Below are 20468 nucleotides of genomic sequence, written 5' to 3' on the forward strand. Positions count from 1 at the left end.
GGCAACGTTAGCCGGGGTTGGTAGCAGAAGGGGGTCTCAGTTTGCAGAGCCCACCCACCCTGTCCTTCCCTCCCTGTCAGGTTGCATGCGATGCATTGTGACATAAAGCCCTGAAGAGCTGGGGGCTCTGGGAGATGCAGCCTTCCTCAGAGCAATCTACATGGCTTCATAGCTGGATAATGCTGCATGGTAGGCAGCCTCAAAACTCCTGGAGGGCGGCATAAATAATGGAGCGGCTTAAAAAAACCAAAAAGCTGTAACCCATGTTTGCAGGTTTTCTCTGCTGCCGTTTTCCAGATAAATGAGCTTTGCCTCCAAAGCAAATGCTGACATTGATGCTGTTACACGCTCACCTCTGCGTTCGAACAAGCGCTGAAACCTTTCTGAGGCTGCCCGGGCGTGAGAGACAGTGACAAATGTGAAGGGAGAGCGAGCGTTTCTTAACACCACTGAAGGGCTCTCCTGTGGGCAGTGCCATCCATAAATCCCGCGCCGGCTGTGCTAGTTCTGCACATCGCGTCCCAGCACGCGTGGCGTGCGGCCATGCTTGTGCCTTTCCACCTCCACTAGCAGCACGTGCAAGCGCCCGTCGCTCTTGGCTCTGGGTAAAGGTGAAAAATCAAATTCCATCTGCTTCCAGCAGAAGGAAGAAATGGAACCAAGTGATCAGCGAAAAACGGAGCTTGCCAAGCCCTGTCTTAGCACCCTCGCTAGCTTTGATGGGTTAGCTCCTGCATGGAATAAATACACAGGCACTGATTCTCCAGCAGCAATCAGAAACCATCCATCAAAGCCAAAGACGGTGTAGATAGGTGTAAAAGCAGAGCAAGCCAGAATAGAATCCGGTCCATTGCCTTGGCATTTCTTTAAATGCCTGTAACATGTTGGTTATGGCAGCTGGCTCATCAGCAGACTATCTTGAAAACCCACCTAAATTACGCGATGCAGCCTGACTGGTGTGTGCGGCGTGCTGAATTTGGTCCAGCAAGGAAAAGAGCTTTTCTTGGCCTCTTAAAGACAGCGCAGCATACAGATATCCCACCCTCTTCATTTTGCGGGTTGTCATGGTAAATGAAGCCTAATGCGGATGAGAATCAAGGTTCAGGAGCTTCAGTTGGAAAGTGAGTGTGGTGATGTGTCTCTTTAATGAAGGTGGTACATGAACCCCTGGGAAACTATCTTGGTTTTTATAAGGCCCCTCAGCATCCTGGTATCTGAGCACAGAAGCCATGAGAGGTTGTGCTTTGCATGGGGCAACCAGATCTCCTGGTTAGCAGGATACCAGCACCCTTACTGCAGCATTTGGCTTGAAAGGATTATGACCGTAGCCCAGGGGGCAATGTTGGAATATTCCTTTGAGAGTGGGCCTCAATCCTCAAGCCCTTACTCCTGCAAGCAGTCCCACTGAAATCACGGGGGACTCGTCATCTGGATAAGGGTAACAGAATCAGGACCTTGGTGCAGCCCTTCCACTGTGGCAATTATTCTAGGTTGAGGATGGAGGAGGAAAGATGATGAGACCTAATTTTCAGACGTACTGAGTACCTGCAGCTCCCACGGACATGAAATGAAGTTGAGAATGCTCAGGAACTCTGTCAGCCAGGCCCAGTGTATGTATTGAGAGCATGTTGGTCGAAAAGGCCTTATTTTGCTTTTTTTTAAAAACTCTTGCATCCTGCTGAGTGGCTTAAAACTCAACAGATATTTCGGCATGTATAGCAGGAAGAATTCTGTTCCAGTGTCACGCCAGCCAAATTGGATTATGGTAATTCAGTTCTCAGTAGCATTCAGCAACCCATTGTGCTTCCAGAGCTGGGGAGAATTCCTTTTCTGAGATTTCCTTTGGACTGGGATCATGGGATTTTCATTTCATGCATGGGACAGATTAAGGACAAGGCATCTGGACACTAAACAAAATACATCCCGATGGGATGTTTCTCAGCAAGGCGATTATCCATTGTGTGCCCATTACAGCTATGGAGCCCTGCGTGCCCCATATCTGACTGTAAATAATAACATTTGTAATCTCAGTGGAGGGCAGAGAAACACAATTAAAGTGCACTTCAGTTTCCAGCGTGGTGCGTTATCTTTAGTGCAGCGCTCTTGTATACTGAGAGAGACGATAAACGGGAGTTCATGCTTTGTAGACTAATGGTCCAGCTTGTTGATCTTACATTGGGCCATTCCGCTCCTGAGAGCACCAGTTACAGCTTGTCTACCCGGGAAGTTCTTCCAGAATGAGGTAGAGGGCAAATGTAAAGGGCCATAGTTGTTCCAAAATGACCATTGTGGGAATTGCTGGTTCTGCAGTAGCTGTTCTGGGTCAGGTTCCCAGTGTAGACACATCCTTAGATTCAGGGTGCTCTTAGCCAAGAGAGAACTCTTCTTGCCCTACAACATGTTGAAATGTCTCCTCCCAAAAATAATCAACAAAAGAAAGAGCTGGAAAAAAGGAAGTTAGTGTGATTCTGCCATGTAGATCCATGTTCATTACGTTGATGGCTCCTGAACAGAGGTACTCATTTGGGGCCCAGGTTCTGCCATTCCTATTCACAACGGGTAGGACTAGAGCTGGTCAAAAAAACGGGAACGTTTTCCATGACCATTTTTGTTGTAGAATTCATCCTCCGGGGTTTTTTGTAGATATTTGAACTTTTGTTGACAAATTGAAAGTAGGAAAACGTTGACCAGCTTTAGGTAATACCTCCAATGGGGCTGCTCATTGGTACCACTGGATGTGAAGTGAGGCTGGCAGGATCAGATCCCTTACCAAGAAAAACTCAGCCTGGCATAATCTCCAGCAGTTCCTCACACCTGCATGATGCTTTCAGCTTCAGATTACATCTCCCGTGATACCTCCACGGACTCATTCCCTTCCAGCTTCTGCAGTCCTGCACAAGAGTAACTGAGGGCAGAATTTGGCTTCCTTAGCTATCCTGCTCAGGATGCTTGAGAAAAGATGGAATCCAGATCCCTGTCCTGTAGCTGTGTTAGTCCTGCAGGGCTATTCCAAGTGAAAAGTCACAGAAGTAACTAGCTGTGAGTCCATACGCGGGGATCTGCTGAGTAAGTAGGTGTCATTTTTGCGTAGGCACTTTCCAGAGTAGAAAAGTGCTATAAAGCTTCTTAACAAACAGATGCCTTTAAAGGCAGCATGTCTGAGTTAAGCAGTGGGAATCTGGCTGTTCGCGGCTGCTTCTGTCTGTGCACTCATTGGGGCAGTCAGTGGAGGGTCTGGAGGACGCGAGGAGCACTCAATAAGCCAGAAAGCTATAAAGCAACAGTGTCAAAGAGTCTCCCGGTGCAGACCACCTGCACTGGATCCGCCGTCGCTGGAAGTCTTGCAGAATGACTGTCTGTTTTAGAGGGTGCTGGCGTCCTAGGGGAGACGCAGGTATCCACTGCCTCTGAAAGTCAGACCTTGAGTACTTTACAGTCAGGCACCCAAATCAAGTCACCTCAACCAAAGGGACCTGACATTCAGAGGTGCTGAGCTTTTGCAGCTCCCGCTGGAATCCGTAGGAGCTGCGAGGGTTCAGTATCTCTGAAAATTAGGAGCGCAGGTGCCTAGGCCTGGCTTTAGGTGTGTGATGTTTAAAGCCCCTGTGTTTGGAGGTCGTGGCCTGGCTGACCTGTATTTGACAGCTCATGCTGTCTGTGAATGGAACGGGATGCTGCCTTTCGAATGCTATACAGAGCTCTGTACTCCGTGGGCCTCACTCCCAGTCCGTACAAACCTGCTGCGGCCAATCGGGCTGCAGGGGGTGTGTGTATCAGGGCAGAATTTGGCCCCGCGCTATGTCAGTAGGAAGGGGAAGCTCAAGGCAACAGCAGCAGCATTCAGAGCCAAAGTTCATTGTCTCTGCAGGCTGGATGTGAAGTAGGCAGCAATGCTGTGGGATTCACATGCTCATACACTGATCCTCGGAGAGTAGACAATTTTCTCTCTTTCTCAGCACAAAACTGGCCTTCTGCTGAACTGGTCGGGCCCACTAGCAGGGAGGATAGACCTCTGGAGGCTAGGAGTTGTCACAGATCAGCTGGTTCTTAGCTTCCTGATGCTTTGGCTTCTTCCTTATGTAAACACCCCTATCCTTATTGCTCCCCTGCCTAAGGGCTCGATCCAGCTCCCACGCAAGTGAATGGAAGAACTCCCAGTGACCTCAGTAGTGCTGGGTATAGTGCTTGCCAGGGGCTGGCATTGTCTGTTGCAGTTCTGGAAGCCTTTCCTCTTTTTTTTGGAAACCATTTGTGTCCCTTGGGAAGCCACCTGGTGTGCTGAGATATCATGGAGTCTACCTGTTCTGCCAGCCTGGGCCCCCTTTAACCTGTCCTGCTGAGCCAGGCTCTTAAAGCCCCCTCTAACACACACACACACACACACACACACACACACACACACACACACACACACACACACACACACACACACACACACACACACACACACACACACGGCCACACCCAGTTGCAGATCAGCTCTGGGAAGACTCAGTTTAAGGGACTTTCTTCAATACTCAGATGTCCACCTCCCTTGGAGGGCAGACCCAAAGATACATTATGAAATTCGCCCCTTCCCACAGTGTGGAGAGAGGTGTGCACACTTCTCCTCCCTCCCCTGCACCCTGAAATTACAGAAACTGGGTTTAATAATAAACAAAACAAATTTTATTAACTATAAAAGGCAGATTTTAAATGGTAAAAGGGGTAACAAACAGAACAAAGCAGATTACTAAGCAAATGAAATCAAACGTGCAAACTAAGCTGGTTTCACTAAAGAAATTGGTTACCAATAGTATTTCTCACCCTAGATATTGTTGCAGGCAGTTTGCAAAGTTTCTGTGGCTCAGAGTCCCTGTTCTATTCCTTTTCAGACTGGAACCCATCTCAGTCTGGACTCCCCCCTTGCCTTCCCTTTTGCAGTCTTTCTTCTTGGGCCAACAGGCCCTGGAGAGGAGGAGTCCTGTTTGCCTTCCTCCCTACCCTTAAATAGGATTTACATAAGGTGGGAATCCTTTGTTTCCCAAACTTGACCCCCCCACACCCTTCCCTTACAGTGGAAAGTTACAAGAAGTCCCAGGTAATGTCTTAGTATCAGGTGACAAGACCACCTGACTGTAGGATCACAGTGTCCATGATTCAGTGGCAGAATGGAGCGTCCACAGGAAGGCCAAGTTTTCACCGTCGATTGTCCTCGCTGATGGGCCATCTGCCCTGTCTGGCTTTTCCATTGTTGTACCTGAAGTGTAAGCAGTGGACATCACCCAAAGTGGCATAGTTGAAATGCAGATACATAGTCAATATTCCTAAGTTCAGATACAGAAATGACGCAGGCACACACACTGGATAATCACACTCAGTACATCATAACCTTTCCAGTGATATCTCACATGAGCCATCTTGCATAAAGTATATCTCAGTTATGTCATATTAATATCATAAGCATATTTTCATAAAGAATATGGAATGACACGTCACACCAGTGTCCTGCTTTAAGGCAGGATGGGCCTTGTGCTCACGCTCTGAATGGAATGTGGGGTTTAATTCTTGATCGCACAAGACTGAATAGCTGTTTGATCGAGTACCCCATCCTATCAGTGATTTCTTTGCCCATGATGGAGGAGTGGTTAGAAGGCAGAGGCTGCTTGGGGGTTCTGCTCTGAAGTGACTTTGCAGGTGTATCGCACTCCATGTGTTTAAGGTGCTGTGCTAAACGTTAACCTGCGGGAGGTGAGTGAACCTCATTCCCATTTTACAGATGGGGAAACTGATGCACGGGGCTGAAATGACTTGTCCAAGTGAGTCATTGGCAGGGCCAGGGATTAGAATCTGGGAGTCCAAATCCTGTGTTCCTTCCTGTAGAGCATCTGCCTCCCAAATACAACTGATCCAGATGCATTTTGTTCCTAAAGGACCCTCTTCACCCAGGCTTCCAGCTCTGGTACATAGGAACATAAGAATGGCCAGACTGGGTCACGCCAATCTATCCATCTATCTCAGTATCCTATCTTCGGACAAAAACAACAGAGTCCTGTGGCACCTTATAGACTAACAGATATATTGGAGCATGAGCTTTCGTGGGTGAATACCCACTTCGTCACCCACGAAAGCTCATGCTCCAATACATCTGTTAGTCTATAAGGTGCCACAGGATTCTTTGTTGCTTTTTACAGATCCAGACTAACACAGCTGCCCCTCTGATACTATCTTCTGACAGTGGCCAGTGCCAGATGCTTCAGAGGGAATGAACATGACAATGGCAATTTATCAAGTGATTCATCCCTTGTCATCCAATCCCAACTTCTGGCAACTAAAGATTTAGGGACACTCAGAGCACGGGGTTGCATCCCTGACCATCTTGGCTAATAGCCATTGATGGATCTATCCCCCAGGAACTTGCCTAATTCTTGTTTGAACCCAGTTATACTTTTGGCCTTCACCACAGCCCTTGGCCACAAGTTCCCCAGGTTGACTGTGCGTTGTGTGAAGAAATACTTCCTTATGTTAGTTTTGAACCTGCTGCCTATTAATTTCATTGGGTGACCCCAGATTCTTGTGTTATGCGAAGGGATTAATAACACTTCCCTAGTCACTTTCTCCACACCGGTCCTGATTTTATTGCTCTCTATCATATCCCCCCTTGGTCATCTTTTCCAGGCTGAGCAGTCTCAATCTTTCATCTCTCCTCATACAGAAGCTGTTCCGCACCACTACCCATTTTTGTTGCTTTTCTCTGCACCTTTTCCTATTCCAATATATCTTTTTAGAGATGAGGCGACCAGAACTGCACTCTGCATTCAAGGTGTGGACATGCCATGGATTTATATAGCGTGATTACGATATCTTCTGTCTTATTATCTATCCCCTTCCTAATGGTTCCTAACGTTCTATTTGCTTTCTTGACTGCCACCGCATGCTAAGCAAATGTTTACAGAGAATTATCCACAGTGACCTCAGGATCTGTTTCTTGAGAGAGAACAGCTAATATAGACCCCGTCATTTTGTAAGACTGTTTTCCAATGTGCGTTACTTTGCACTTATCAACATTGAATTTTATCTGCCATTTTGTCACCCAGTTTTGTGAGATCCATTTGTAACTCTTCGCAGTCTGCTTTGGACATACCTATCTGGAGTAATTTTTTATTGTCTGCAATTTTTGCCACCTCACTGTTTACTCCTTTTTCCAGATCATTTATGACTGTATTGACTAGGACTGATCCCAGTACAGATCCTTGGGGGATCCCACTATTTACCTCTCTCTATTATGAAAACTGGCCATTTATTCCTACTCTTTGTTTCCTATCTTTCAAGCAGTTGCTGATCCATGAGAGGATCATCCCTCGTATCCCATGACTGCTTACTTTGCTTCAGAGCCATTGGTGTTAGACCTTGTGAAAGGCTTTCTGAAAGTCCATTCACTCTCGTCCATATGCTTGTTGACACTAGGGTGACCAGAGGAGAGGAAAAAAATATCGGGACACATGCGGGGGGGAGGGAGGAGGAGTCTGCCGGAGGAGCGAAATATCGGGACAAATTGCGTCCCGACTGAAGATCGGTCAGGACGCGGGACAAACACCTAAATATCAGGAGGGTCCTGATTTTATTGGGACGTCTGGTCACCCTAGTTGACACCCTCAAAGAATTCTGATAGATTGGTGAGGCATGGTTTCCATTTACAAAAGCCATATTGAGTTTTCCTCAACACATCATGTTCATCTCTGTGTCTGACAATTCTGTTCTTTACTATAGTTTCAACCCATTTGCTTGGTACTGAAGGTAGGCTCACCAGCCTGCAATTACCAGGATCGCCTCTGGAATCTTTTTAAAAATCAGTTGTCTTTGGATCAGAGCCCAGCATGCTGCGGACGGAGAGAAAAAGCACAGATCTGCTTTAGGCTTTTGAAGGAAAATCCCTGAAGACACTTTTTCTTCATTCCCAGGAGGTGCCTAGTCTCCTTGGTGACAATTAAGGCTAAGATTTTGTTGTGGTTATTTTTAGTAAAAGTTACAAACAAGTCATGGTCAATAACCAAAAACTAATGGAAGCTTGTGACCTGTCCCTGACTTTTATTAAAAATAACTTTGACAAAATGGGGAAGGAGGAAGGTCCAGCACCCACTGTTGCTGGGGCTCCAGGGTCTGTGTCCCCCCCACATGGCTGAGAGCGTGGGATCTCCCCCAGCAGCTTGGAGCTGTGGGGTCCGTCCTGGGCAATTGGGATCTGTAGGGTTCCCCCCTGCACCCCTGACAGGACTGGAATCTGTGGGCTCCCCCTGCCACCTGCGCTGCCCCAGTTTGGAGCTGCGGAGGTCCCTGCTGTCCACGGGGGCAGCTTGGGGCTATAGGGGTCGTCGTTGCCCACGGCAGCTGGGAGCTGTGTGCAGGGGGTGGGAGGCGCTGGCTGATAGTTCCTGCTCCACCACCTAGGGCTGAAACAAAAATGTCACGGAGGTCTCTGGAAGTAATGGATTCTGTGAGTTTCATGACCTCCATGATAAAATCTTAGCCTTAGTGACAATCTATCCCAGACTGTATTGCTGTGGGCGTGATCCACAGCTCACAGGTGAGTCAGGCGTGGGTTAAGTAGGCTCCCTGGCGCTCTCCAGTGTAGACCCACAAAGCATGAAAGAGTGGGACAGGGAACTTTATCTGAGGCGTTTCAAAGGACCTAGCTTCCTTTGTGTGTAGGTTAGAGGTCCAGGCTCTGTCCGAAGCAGCGAGTCGGCGCGCATCGGGACACCATGCTGTCGTACTTCGGTGCAGGGCGGTTAATCAGAATTCAGTGCACTCAGCTGCCACAGAACAAAGGGACTGCAGTGCAGAGAGAAGCACTGAGAATTTCAGGGGCTTGCCTTCCAGGAGAGCTTTCACCGTCCGATACATGGCGGAGCTGTGCCAAAAATGAGCTGCAGGTTATTCAGCTAGGTACAGAGGCCTCCTATCTCCTCAGGAGCTGCACACGAGGCTGACCTACAAAATCCCTCCATCTTGCGCCATTTGTAACCTGCTCTAGGCAGCAGGGCCTGCCAAGATATGAGTGAAGGGGGGGCTGGGTAGTGAGAAACCACCGGCTTTTATTGAGCCCTGAACGTGAGTAACAGCCGCACTTGCCAATTTTGGTGCCTAATCTGGCCCCACCCTGCACCCCGAGCCTAGGTTCAGAGGGGTTGAGTGCCCACAACTCCCACTGACTTCAGCTGGCCCAGCACCTCCAAGCCGCAGACCCCAGCGTGTGTCCGGCAAATAATTTTGATCTAAACAATTCGAGCTACTTAAAACTGGGTTCGTGGGTTTGCAGTAAATCAGTCCCCCCTTTTCTTTGGGTGTGGAACAGTTTTGAAATTCAATATTGTTCAGCCATTTTGTAAGACTGCGCGAGGCTGCAGTGTCAGAGGAATAATATACTGTGACTCTGCAATAGCCTAGAAAAACCATTACTGGAACATGCTAGAATTTACTGTTAAATAAGATTGTCCTTTCCTTGGGGCAGGGACTGTCTGTTCTATGTTCACGCTGCACCCGGCACAAGAGGCCCGGGGTCTGTGACCGGGGCTCCTATGTGCTACAGTAATAGGAATAATGATTGTGGTGCCTTTTTAGTGTTGTGTGTTTAAAATGCTTTGTATTAGTGCCCAGAGCTGGGAATAGCCGAATATAAGTGGAAGACATTTGCAGATCTATAGCCCCTTTCATATGAGGACCCTAAAGCGTATTACAGATGTGAGTGAATTAGGAGAGCATTGTTCTCAATTTACAGATGGGTAAACTGAGGCACGGACAGACTAAGGGCTTATCTATATAGTGGGATCATGTGTGCTACAAGGGTGTGGTTTCTAAAGCAGACTAACATGGTCCGTGTATACCCTGCTGGTGCACGCTCAGAGTTTTCCCTAGTGCGCTTTGACATAGTGCTGTTTGAAACACCATTATGTCATAGTGCACTAGAGAACTTTGAATGCCGCCCAGCAGAGTCTACACGGACCAATTAATGCACCACACATGAGTGTGCTTTAGACGTCACACTCCTGTAGTGCTCATGGATGCTCCATGTAGCCGTATCCCAAGTCACGTACCACTACTCACACCTCAAGTCCAAGGCTCCCCACCTTCCTCCCTCTCCAGCCTGGTGGGCACTGCTCCCACTGGCCCCTAGCGCCCGGCTAAAGCAAATAGTACAAAGAGCTTAAGGGGAACAGGGGGGCCTGCTGAAGCACTCAGTGTCGGCTAACTCTGCTCCCGCTGCAGGCAGTAGGAAAGCTTCCCTGTGCTCCAGCGGGAGCAGAGATTGGCCACCACTGAGCGCTTGTGAGAGTCCAGCCCTTAAAGTGGTCTGAGCCCACCCGACCTACCAGGTTTTTATATTGGCGTCCATCACTGTGGTGTCAGAGCCTTGACCAGGCCTGCTAAGAGGTGTCATAATCAGTGTGATAGGTGCTCTTTGCTTTCTTGACTCAGAAACCCTTGAGCAGGTGGGGTGGAGTAGATGGGAGGGGGGCACCCTTAGGTTAGGGATTCTTGCTGCTTGCCTCTGTGAAAGACTGATCCCCTGGGGGTCGCTCAGAGGGTTGTTTAATGTTGCTAGCTGAGCTGTCCTCACCGTGCTGGGTTTGTGCATCCCGGCATCCATCCCTAGCAGCCCTCTCTGATCGCAGCCGCTTACCTCACTGCAGCGTGCCAGGCAACAGCATGGAAAGGGGAGGTGAGACTGGCCAAGCGACAGGCGGGCGGCACCGAGATGCAGTGCTCCTGCGGGTTATGCCACAGCCCCTGGCCACCCTTCTGAGCCGGACTCGAGCGCCTTTTCGCCCCTCACGTAGCTTATCAGGAGGCGTCACCGGTGAGGGCGTGGTGGCGCCTTCTCCCCAAAGATTTCCCTCCTCCACGCTTGATACAGTGACTCTGTAGCACAGGGTACCGCAGTGGCTTCTGCCTGCCTAACCTGAGTGGGTGCAGAGTGCGGAGCAAGCCGCCAGCTAGTCCTTGGGGAGGAAACCCCAGAGAAACATAAAGCCAAGCTGTGGGGGAGAAGAGGAGAGACGTGAGAGAGGAGGAGAGGGGGAATGACGAGAAACCTGTCTAGCTTCCAGGCACCATCAACGGGAGGCTCTGTGGCGTTAAGGAGTCTTGTGGAACTTAGAGTGACCAGACAGCGAGTATGACAAATCAGGACGGGGGTAGGGTGGTAATAGGAGCCTATATAAGACAAAGCTGCAAATATCGGGACTGTCCCTATAAAATCGGGACATCTGGTCACCCTGGCTGAACTCCGCTATTACTCAGCCTCTTCCTAGCCCAGTTTGTCCAGCCAAAGTGAATGGGTCCGAACTGGGTTAGCACAGCTGGGCTCTAGCCTACGTTGTTATTCATAACAGGAAGGGATGTCACAGGCCTCTGCATGTTGGTTACTCACCTCCCATCCCAGCAATTGCAGGGTCCCCCTCTCCACACAGCTCTTGCTTTGGGGAAGAGAGCCACAGGGGGACCCCTCCCCTTTCCTCCCGCCCTCCTCTTTAAAGGAGATGTGGCAGCTTGACTGCAGTGTCATTGGGGTCTTACAACAGCTCAGCCTGCTGGGGTAGAATGTCAAAATAATCAGGGGTGGGGTGGGGAAGATCCCCCCCCCAAATAATTCAAGCGAGCACAGCTTCCTAGTCTGCTTCTCACCAGCAAACTGGCTGCGCCTGTAGCACTGCACGGGAGCGGCCAGGTTGCTGTGCGTGTCCGTGTAGCATTGAGAGCAGAGAGTCTGACACCTCGGCCATCCCCCGGAGCCGGAGGGCTGCACCTCATTTGCATCGAAATGAGTATTTTTTGTGCGTTAGAATTGAATGCACCCAGCCATGTTAGCTTGTGCTGCACTGGGCTCTCCCTTGCCTTGGCAGGAGAAGGGAAATTGCTTGTTTGCCAGCAGGAAAAAAAAAATGCAGCTGATTATCTTTGCCTTCCTCCCCAGCTCTCTGAAGTGTGTGGCCGTGGCCACGCTTAGGACTGGGTGTGGGTTCTGTGTAGAGCCACACCCTGCTGAGGGGTCCGGGTACCATTCAGTGGAGGGGATCTGAGCGCATTGTTCATTTCCAGCCTGAATAATGCAGGTTCCGGCCTACTGGGGGGGAGCGGGGGCTCTTCTAAAGCCCCTTTCAACCAAATTGCTCAAAAATCCTTTACAACCATGAGTCCTCACCACCCCCTGCTTTGAGACCAGGAACTTTTAACACCCCCATTTTACAGATGGGGAAACTGAGGCACAGTTCACTGATGCAGTAAATTCATTGACATGGAGAGGAATAGAAGCCATGAGTCCTGATTGGCAGTTCCTGTTGTTCGAGCCACGAGAGCTTCCCCCTCTTTGTGCTTCATTGAAGAGGATCGGCAGAGCCCACTGCCATGCAAATCACACGTGTGCTCAGCCTGGGTGAACTTTTCTGCACACCCAGATTGGCCAGTGAGAGAAGTGGCCAGGATCAAGAGGAACTAAGGGCTGGGAACTTCTCCCAGGGGAGAGCAGAGATCATTTACATGGAGGGCTGCCAATTTTGGTTGGATGTATTCCTGGAGAAACTCCACCAGAGAGGTCCTTTGGGGCCATCTGCCTGTCCCAAGTCAGGGTAAAGGAGGAGGGTTGGGCGTGGGGCTAGCAACTCCACCCTGTAAAAATCAGCTTGCTACAGAAACGCCAACAATAGAGTTAACAGAGACTTTTAGCCTGGAAAAAGAAGGGTCTTCAACTCGAAGATGCATGACGCTGGGTGGTGAAAGCCGCGAGGAAGCCACTAAGCCGATCACCCTTCTTACAACCAGGAGGATTACCATCGGCACATGGAATGTGAGGCAAAAAAATGGGCTATACCTGGAACCAGCTAGAGCGAATGGCCCAGGATAGAAGACTATGGAGATCTGTGGTTGGCGGCCCATACCCCGGTTGGGGTGACGGGCATGAATGATGAATGAATGAATGTATTCCTGGAGGTGTCATCACACGACAATCTTTAATTAAAGATTAATCTTTAATTCCTAGAGACTCCAGGACAATCCTGGAGGGTTGGCAACCCTATAATAGGTTATTTCTGCAGCATACTCTGTGATGCTTGGATCGTGCTCCAAACTCTGGGCTCCCTGGAATGGGGCCAGCGGCTGGAACGAATGCGCATCTGCTATGACAACATGGCTGAAGTGACCAGTCATCTAAAATAAAACTGGATTTTGCACTCAGGAGCTTCCTGTATCAAACTGCAGAGGAAGGTCTCTCCGAGTCCCCCACCCCTGCAATCCTCCTGGCTGGCTGTGGGCTATACGGGTTGGGGTTGGCTCACTGATGAGAAATGGCAGATCTTCCCGCCCTTTCCCCCAGGGAAATCGCTCCCTTTCCCATTGTAATCTGAACCCTTGTGGTATGTGACTGCCTTGTTATTTCAGACTCCGCTGCTGAGGTTGTGAATGGAGCAGGAGTGTCAGTGCACATTGCTGGCAATGAAGTGTCTTCAGCCAGCCTGCCAGCCAGACGAGGCTGTGTTCTGCCTAAAGTCAGAGATTTGATTCCCAACACTATACAGAGATAATATTACAACACCCGCGGCCACAGCCTTGCATCCCTTCATATTCTCTCTCTCTCTCTCTCTCTCTCTCTCTCTCTCTCTCTCTCTCTCTCTCTCTCTCTCACACACACACACACACACACACACACACACACACACACACACACACACACACACACACACACACACTCACTCACTCACTCACTCACTCACTCTCTCGCCCAGGTATGGTTATTCTCACCTGACTCTGTCCACATAGGACCCTGCGAAGTGGGAGGATCCCCGATCTTGGGCTGCAGCCCAAGCCTGAATATCGACACTGCAATTAAACAGCTCCTTAGCCCGAGCCCCGTGAGCCCAAGTCAGCTGGCATTAGGGTGACCAGACAGCAAGTATGAAAAATCAGGACGGGGGGGGGGGGGTAATAGGTGCCTATATAGGACAAAGCTCCAAATATCAGGACTGTCCCTATAAAATCGGGACATCTGGTCACCCTAGCTGGCATCGGCCAGCAACGGGTTTTTAATTGCAGTATAGACATACCCACGGTGGTCAGTACTAGCTGCTTCTGAAGTTGCAAGAACCCCCAGAGTAGGCAGATGTGGGATAATTTACTCCCTCCATGATAGTCTTGTCTTAACCGTAATGATTAGAAATTGGCTTAAATCGTGAAGCATGAGGATTTCTGTCCCTTTCAACACTTTGTCTGAGCATTCATCATTATTATCACTGGATATTCTTATTAGCCATAGAAATGTCCAATTCCTCTTTGAATCCTGCTATGTTCTAGTCCTCAATTACACCAGGTGGCAATGAGTTCCACAGTCTAATGGTGCATTCTGGGAATACGTTTTACCTTTAATCAGTTTTGAATTTGTCACCTTTCATTTTCATTGAATGTCCCCTTGTTGTTGCATTGTGAGACGGAATCAGGAAGCTCCTGACCTTCTTCATATCAGGGATAGTAGTGTCATGTACAGAAAGCTGGTTACTACTGGTGTATTGGAACTAGACAGGCAGTACATGTCATGCTCAGAGCAGAGGTCTGGGAGTCAGGACTTCAGTGGCATGATTTTTCTGAGCTTGAGAAGCCTCCACAGCTCCCATTAAACCCAGTCAGAGCTGCAGCTGTAGGGTGCCTCTGGAAATTGGGCCACAGAGCTCCATTTCCATGAGCTCACTGAGTGTTTGTGGGCAAGTCACTTCACCTCTCTTTTTGTGACTCAGTTTCCCTGTCTGTAAAATGGGGACAGCCCTCCCATGAGGTTAGGCTTAATTCACATCTGTGAAAGGCTCTGCATTCCTCTGAGGATGTGCCCTGTCGGATTGCCAAGGGCTGCTATTATAATAATAAATCTTATGAATATTGCCAAGAAAACTGCACATGAAGATCCAGTTGACTTGCCTCTGAGGAGAGGGTCAGAGCTTTCAGGCTTGGAAGCAACCTTTTCTCCCCCTGGAATCTCTAAATAAAGCAGGCTCACTGGAGGTCAGTGGAGACGTGCCAGCGAACAAATTAAGAACTTTGGTGATTATTCTTCACCGTCCCTCGGGTACGTTGCTGGGTTGCAGGGAAGGCAGGAGGTGGAATGTCTATTTAAAACTAACCTTTTCCTAAAGCGGCTAATTCTAACGTCTCAGTGTGTGCATATGCATCCAGGCTGCCACTGGAGACTGGGACTAAGGGGACAGCTAATGAGCCAGTGTTTTGCCAGGATTTTACAGATATAAATATATATATATATGAATGGTTTGCTTCTCCCCAGTGTTACACACTTTCCCTCTTTCCCTCCTTTTGGAGCTGGGGTCCTCTCCCCAATCTGAGCTCATAGGTGTTTGGGAGGCAGGGGTGCGGGGAGGGGGAGGGAGGAATGGGAGGAGCCTAACATTGGAAGCAGTAAAGTTGAACGTTGTCTCTGTAAGATCTGCACGACTCTCTGGGTCTTTCTGCCCAAATGTCCGAGCAAATCTAAGCAAAGGGCTCCCTGGTGCCGGCTCGGGAAGGGGAAACCAAAACTCGACATTCAAGACAGAGGCGCAGGCTACACTATGGACCTAACCAGTGGGAGGGCTTCTCCCGCCTCTTGGGGAGATGGATTACTTTCGCCGATGGGTGATGCTCTCTCCCGTCGGCATAGGTAGCATCTTCACTAATCACTACAGCAGCACAGCTGCACCGGTACAGCACTGTCAGTGTAGACAGGCCCTGAGATGTGTCTCTCCCTAGCCTGCTGTCCCCCGGAACTGGGGAGGAGGGTACCGCTTCTGGCACTCCTCCACCAGTAGAAATCAGCCACTTAGCTGGCTTCCCAAAGCTTCTCTGGGCACAGGGGAACCCCAGAGAGGGCAGGACCGGCATAGCTTGTTCTGTGCCACCCCTGCCTGGCAGCTGCCCCGACAGAAAAGATGTAGTCGGGAAGAGGAGCGTGGCTGGAAGGCTGCCCTGCCCAGCTCATCTCCAGCTGCCAGAACAGCCCCTAGGGTACTAGGATCCCTCCTGCTGCTCTCACTTGTGCTCAGGCTCGAACCAGCTCCCAGCTGGCCACAGGGAGGGCATTAAGGCCTTGAATCCAGCGCTGAGTGGAGAGTGGTCACACCTGCGGGTCTCACCCCAGCATTTTATAGCCACAGCGCTGAAGATGTCCTGGGCTTGCACGCCATTCCCATGCTAACGTCTCTCCCGCCGGTGGCCGAGAGTTGCCGTGAGCTGTGGAACATAGGGGTTGCTGCACTGGACAGACCTTTGTCCCTGAGCTAGCGCCAGTGCTCTGCTTCAGAGGATGGGGAATTGTCTCCCGCACTCCCCTGGCTAAGTGTGCTGTGCTGCGGGTAGTGGAAAATTCCTCCCCAATCTCTCTGGCTATCAGTTCAGGCTGACACAGGAGACTCGATGGCAGGACTTCACCAACTCCAATAACTATAAATGGTATTAGTCATGAAATCGACCAGTCCCTTCTCCTCCGCCTCCTCCTTCCTTTGTTTTAAATCTCCCCCCAGCGCTTTCACTGCGTAGCCAGAAGTAGCTTTCTGGAAGGTCTGGAGGTTGCGTTCTTACATCCTCCCTGTTGGGGGATGGGGCTGCAGCTGGGGTGACCCTGACCTGGGCTCGGCCATGCAGGGGAGTGCTGGGCCGTCCCAGCTAGGAGCCCTGGCAGCAGAGTCCCAATGCACACGGCGCCTGTTGGCAACCCGTTCAGCCCTGCTCAGCCTCCGCATGGTGGCTGAATGGCATCATCAAGGCCTTAACTGAAGCGTTGCTGCGGGGAGGGAGAGACGTTCTTCTCCTACAGGCACATTCGCCTGCCATCCCATCTGCCACCCCAAATGGGAAGCCCCAGAAATGCCACCGCTTCCCCTTTATCCTCCTTGCAAACTAGTCAGGGATTTTTTTTTTCCTTTGATGAGTCAAAGCTGCAGCAATGTGAAAAACTGTAACTGGCACTTCAGCTTCCCACCTCCTCACCCCCTTCCTCTCCCTCCACCCCCCTCCCCACGCGAGCTATTCAGCGCCTGACAGATCTGGGTGGCTGTGTTGCATAACACTCATGTAATCCCTGAGCTGCTTCTCTGCTTATTCCCCTTCATCCTCCCGCTTCTCTCTCCAAAAAGTTTGCATCTGCACTTGTCACAAGGTGTCTCTTGCATGGCCAGGTGGCTGCGTTCCCTGGGCATGCCCCCCCCCCCCACCGATTGGGGTTAAGAGCTGTGGGTTTGTGGTTGCAGCCTGTGCTGGGCGGGTTGATCCGTGCACGCCAGTATCTGCTCATTAAAATGGCCCACCGTGGAGGAGAGGGGTTTGTAGAAGATAACAGCGCAGAGCAGCTGGCTTGGGCTCTGTTTACACTGCAGTCCAGAGGTGGAATTGCAGCACATGTAGACATACCTGAGCTAGCTTGGATCAAGCCAGCTCGCTATAAATAGCAGCACACGTGGCAGCATACCTGAGGACGGTCCTGCCCAGGCCCCAGGTGATGCACTCAGGTGGCTCGCCCATGCAGCCGCAGCTACACCATTGTTTTTAGTGAGCTGGCTTGATCCAAGTCGGCTCGGGTACATCTACATGTCCTGCGCTTGCACCTTCCTCTGCGGTGCCGGCAGACCCCTAGAGGCAATGCGGTCTCGTGGGCTGTGTCTGCGGCAGGATGTTTTTGCTGAAATTACCCTTTCAGTTCAGGGACATCGCTGGGCCAAGCTCTGCCCTCGGATGCACATCACGTGTCACCCCTAGTATCTCAGTCAAGAGGGTTGCGGGAGTTGATCTAATAGCTGAGTGTGATCCATGGCAAACAGGTGCAGGACAGCTGCTGCTGTTGCAGACTGTTATGGTCTCTTGGGTACCACCCTCGCCTTATGCTACCCCCCAGGAAACATGCTCCCATTGAAGTGGGTGTGGGGGGGGAACGTGGTGTAGGTGACATTTTTCCTTCCAGCCTAGAACCCTGCGGTGCCAGGCCGCTCCGCCTGTCCATGGGATTCACGCAGGCCTCTCCTCTGCTAGCATTATCAAGTGTGCTCCCCTTCCCTAAGCAGCTCAGCTATCTTAACCAGGCAGGATTCAGTCCTCAACCCAATCTGCAAGGTGGTGGTTGGGCTCCTCTCCGGCCTGCCTTCCCCGGCTCCACCTCCGTCAGTTCCCGCCATCTGTTCCAGCTGGTTTGGCAGAACTTTTGCTGCTCCATGCTCGGATCTGTTCTTTCCCCTCGGTCCAGCTCTGAGGTGCTTCTCCCTAGGCTGCTGGCTCCAGCGATCAGGGACCCTGCTCTTCTAGGACACGTTAGCCAGATGGCACATCGTTCCTTCAGGCTGTCGGTCGTTCTCTGCAGCCGTCGGTCACCAAATGCTTAGCCCATGTGGAATGCTGGAGTTCAGAGAGGGACATCAAAGAGGGGGAGGAGAGTTTTGCAGTTAAAGCACGGGGCTGGGAGTCAAGAGATCTGGGATCAGTTCCAGACTCTGCTACTGACTCAGCACGCAGCCCCAGGGCAAGTCACTTCACCTCTCCATGCTGCCGTTTCCCCCTCCCTGGAATGGAGAGCACACGGGCCACGTGAGACTCAAAGCATTCGTTTGTCAAGCACTGTGGGTGGAAGGAACTAGACTAGACTAGAAGAGGGCATTGTCGTGTTGTTCCTCCCAAATGCCTTCTCCAAGATGACACCCTCAGACCCACCGGCGGCAGCTCTGCTTCTGTCAGCCGGCCAGCAGCTCTCAATCCTGCAGAGCTCCAGGAGCCTGTACTCCCCTGCTCTCTCCTCTGTGGCAGGCGAAGCTTCCAAAGCAGCCAGGAGACAGGAGTGAAGAGGGATAGCTTCCGTGGAAGGTTTGCAAGCCAGGATCTTCCCCAACCCCCCCCGGTTTTACGGGTGCCGTGTGCAGTGGGGATGACATGGGAAATCATCAGTCAGCCCCCCCGTAATTGTGAGACTGGCTTAAAAATCAGGAGATTTGCTGAAAATAATCCATTTTATTTGCTTTCTGGTTTTGCTTTTGTTTGGAAGCACTTTCCAAGCTTTTCTCTGCAAACATGAAGGCTGGACGTTTCCTTATTTAGAAAAGGAAAGCAGAGAGTCTCGTGCATGTACATGACCCCCGGTGCTGGGGATTTCAGCAAACTACATGCACCTCAGGTGCAGGACACGGTAACCACAAAACCCCAAATTCCTGTGCTCCTTGAAGCCAGTCAGAAGCTTGCTCTTCCAGTGGCACTCCAGTGCTGAACGCTGAGCTCGCAAGACAGGACTCTGGGGTTCTGGTCCTTGCTCTGTGACTCTGGGCAAGTTACTTAACCTATCTGTGCCTCAGTTTACCTATCTGTAAAATAGACATACCTCCCTGCCTCGTAGGGATGTGTTGCGTCTCTCTGAGGCAAGGCATTATATAGGTACCAGGCAGTATTGTTTATTACTATGGTTTCACTGTAGCATGTGTTTTCAGAGCAGTGGGTTGGAAAATGACTGCAAGGTTCCAGCTAATTGAGATTTCCTCCTCGGCATCTGTGCAGTGATTCTTTTGGGAGTTTTCATTCGATCTGGTTACACGGAGCGGCACTTGCTCGTGTGTTGATGAGCCATTAGGAGGAGTTGGGCATCATGTGAACACTTAGAAGCAGCAAAGGTAAATAAGAACTCAGCCCTTACATCACGCTTTCCATCCGCAGCCCTCAACGTGATGGCCAAGAGGGGGGCGAGTATCCGTAGCCCATTTTACAGATGAGCAACGGAGACCCAGAGGTCCAGAAGTGCTTAGCCTCCAGCAGCTCCCCCTGGGGCTGTTCTGAAAGGAACTGAGCACTTCTAAGAAGCTGGGGAGTGATGGGAAGTGACTTCCCTCAGATCCCACGGGAAGTCTGTGGTGGAGCCCGAAACAGATCCCGGGACTCCCGAGTCCTAGTTCTGTGTCCCACCCCTGCACTTCTCTTCCCACTGCTTGGCATTTTTAAAGCACAGCATTTTAAGGATTTAACCCTGTTGGGTAAGGCAGTACTGCCAGCCCTGAGCATTCAAAAACCACAAGGTCGACTTGAAAACTCATGAGAGTTTAATAAAAAATAATAAATAAGGCATCTTTTTGATGGGCCTTTTGGAGCCTTTAAGTATCATGTTTTCAAGCTGTTCCCTGCCAGAAGGAGGGATGGGAACTTTGTTTTTAAAATGAAAGCCGAGTCTCACATAATCACCTGACTCCAGGAGCTGGGGCTTGAAGGTAAACAGCAGATATGAAGGGATTCCTGATGAAATCATGAGAGTGGGCAACACTGGAAGGATGGCTCAGTCATTAGGGCCCTAGCCTAGCAATTGGAAGATCTGGGTTTTATTCCCTGCTCTGCTACAGACTTCCTGTGTGACCGTGGGCAAGTCACTTAGCTTCAGCTACTCATCTATACAGTGGGGATAATAGCACTGCCCTGCCTTATGGGGGTGCTGTGAGGATAAATAC

General features: G+C 50.4%; 1 protein-coding gene across 1 annotated transcript in view; it reads left to right on the plus strand.

Moving 5' to 3' along the window:
- NCS1 (neuronal calcium sensor 1) overlaps positions 1–20468 on the plus strand; it is an 87902-nt gene that overhangs the window by 41897 nt on the left and 25537 nt on the right. The window lies entirely within an intron of this gene.

This window comes from Mauremys reevesii, linkage group 19, assembly GCF_016161935.1.
Source record: "Mauremys reevesii isolate NIE-2019 linkage group 19, ASM1616193v1, whole genome shotgun sequence".
Taxonomy (NCBI): domain Eukaryota; kingdom Metazoa; phylum Chordata; order Testudines; family Geoemydidae; genus Mauremys; species Mauremys reevesii.